This window comes from Exserohilum turcica, assembly GCF_000359705.1.
Source record: "Exserohilum turcica Et28A unplaced genomic scaffold SETTUscaffold_7, whole genome shotgun sequence".
Classification (NCBI taxonomy): Eukaryota; Fungi; Ascomycota; class Dothideomycetes; order Pleosporales; family Pleosporaceae; genus Exserohilum; species Exserohilum turcicum.
Window position 1 is genome coordinate 337,242 of NW_007360288.1, and position 2,701 is coordinate 339,942.

A 2,701-nucleotide genomic window follows, 5' to 3' on the forward strand; every position below is an offset into this window, starting at 1 on the left:
TGTTAGGAGTAGGATCTGAGTGGAAGTAATATAAGACTTCTGGTGTCAGACTCTTGAGGTTGGTTTTCGCGGATGAAGCAACAGGGTGGTATGAACAGTGTCTCTGCAAGTAACTCTTGTATTGTACTTGTACTCGTAACTTAAGTAATTGAACACAATGAGCCATAAGGGCTACATTGCCTATGCTATATACCTATGGTGCTCGTAGCCCTCGGTCAGAGGAGTCCGAGTATTGCTCGGTGGCTGGCGCACGAGGGGCTTTCCTCTGTGGCTTATGTACGAGGAGTCTGCCAAGACCCTTCCTCGTGCATAGAGGTCCGAGGAGGTCACGTGATCCTCCCTTACTCTACAAAGAGGGCGGGGTTGACTGGCTGTCGTCGTTCCCTTAACTTAACCGCTGTGCCTTCCTCCCTCAGGTTCGTAATAGCGCTACTCTTAGCTACTAAGGAACTATAAATATAGCAATTACTCTTAGACATATAAACTCAAAAGATATAGTAAAACTAGTTAATTTCAACGTTTACCTTAAAACTATATAGCCTAATATTTAAAAGAATTATTTTATTGATTTAGGTAATTTGTCCAAGATTAAAATAGTATATTAAGAACTATATAACTTTACTTAATAGAACCTTAATAATACAAAGTTAGCAAGGATATTACTGAAATAAGTAGTAAGGCTAAGAAAGATAGTAGCTAACGCAAGTATCAGACTAGATAACCTTATATATATCACTCTAAACAGATAGTTTTAGACTATTAAACTTATAATACAATAAAAGCATAAACTAATACTATGAATTTTAGTTAGAGATTACTAATAATTTTTTAACTATAAGTAATATTACTCTACTACGTATAGTAAAGAATATTAGTAATAAAGAACTCTAAAGCTAAGGTATAAAGCATTACATAATGTAGCGCTTAATTAGTCTATATAAAGCCTAAATCTATATTAGCCTTAGACCTTCTTAGCTACTTGCTAGATTACTAAGCGCACTTTAGACAGTATTTTAGTAAGAAACTTTAGTAATATTAGATGTAAAGACTATTTACGCTAGTACCTTGGTAGTATAAAAGATAGGTACTTTTACTAAAAAAGCCCAAGAACTGTACTATAGTTATATAAGAAATACTGTTTTAAATTTACGTCGACTTTAAAGCGCACGTATAAGAATATATAACTAGTTATTAGACTAAGTAGCTACTAGGTAAATTGACTAAACACTAAATAATACCATAACTAAAAATAATATTAAGATTATTAATACTTTGTAAGAGGTATTTAAGAAAGACTATTAATCTGCTAATAGAAGCTTTTTTTTTACTATTATAAGCTGAGCTATGAATTAATAAAAATCTTTGATAAACATGAAAAGATTCATCTTTTATAATATATAGTACTAAGAATGCTACGCTTAGAATAAGAAAGTCTAGACAGTCTATATATGCTATACCTACACTATTACTACTACTAGGGGCATGATCATTATTACTAATAACCTTAATCAAAATTTAATAGTCTAGACCGTTTTAGCTCTCTATATACTTAAGCTAAAATAAAGAAATATCAAATTATATTCTTTGATAGGTAGTCTCCTCCTTGTGCACTACTACTAATACTAATAAAATAATAACATAGCTAGCTACTACTACTATCCTAAGCTTCGCGTATCTTTTAATAAGCTAGACTAAGACAAAATAAGTAAGATAACAAGATAGAACTGGCTTTATAAGTAATATAAAAAGAAAGGTTCTATCATAGTGAAGAGCTTTATATAGCTATAGAAGAAATGTATTAGGCTATTCAGAAATAAGAGCTTCATAATTTATAACTACTACTTGCGCTATATCTAAAAATAGAAGAACTTAGGAAAGTCTTATATAATATACCAGTTACTGGTCTGATGGATTATTTATACTAATGTTAAGTACTAGCTCTTATATAACGTGGTTCATAAGCGAGTCGGTCACCCAAGCGAGTCGGTCACTCCCCACTAGCGCGTTGACGTTGACACGTTATTACAGTCTTTTATTACAGTCAATAAACTATTGTAATATACTAAATTAATTGTTAGAATCGCTACTATTACTTGCACTATCTATCTTAACTGCGCAGGTACGAGCGTTGTGTCTAGTCTGCTTGCAACGCCCGCACCGCCGCTCTCCTCGCACCCTCTTCGACGCACTCTCACCATCACCACGACTGCTACCCGCCTGTTCAGCTAATACTTCTTGTACTTCGCCTACAGTAAGAGTATCTTCTGTCTGTACGTATCGCCGCTTGCGGCTCTTACGCTTATTTGCTGTGTCTAGAGCCTCTCGAAGAGCAGCTACTTCCTCCCTTATAAGCGTCATCTCATGTGCTATTTGCTGAGCCCCTTTACTTAGCTGTACAACCCTCTCGTTAAGAGAATTTGCAGAAGACCTAGGGCGGTTTCTTACTCTCTGTCGAATAAGAGTACTTTGAGCCTCAACCTCGCGCGCGTTGCGTGGTGTCTGCGCCTGCCAGGCGGCTGTCCGTCGTGGTGATTGTACTGGCGTCTGCACCACTACATCAAGCTTAGATAGCACAGCCTGTGGGTCATGTGGGACTAGACCAGCGCCTCTAAAGCTAGCTTGGATATTCTCCTTTGTAATAGACTGCTCAAAAGCAGCCTTAAAGGCTGGTAGGAAGGTCTCCTTGCTGATATAGTGGGTG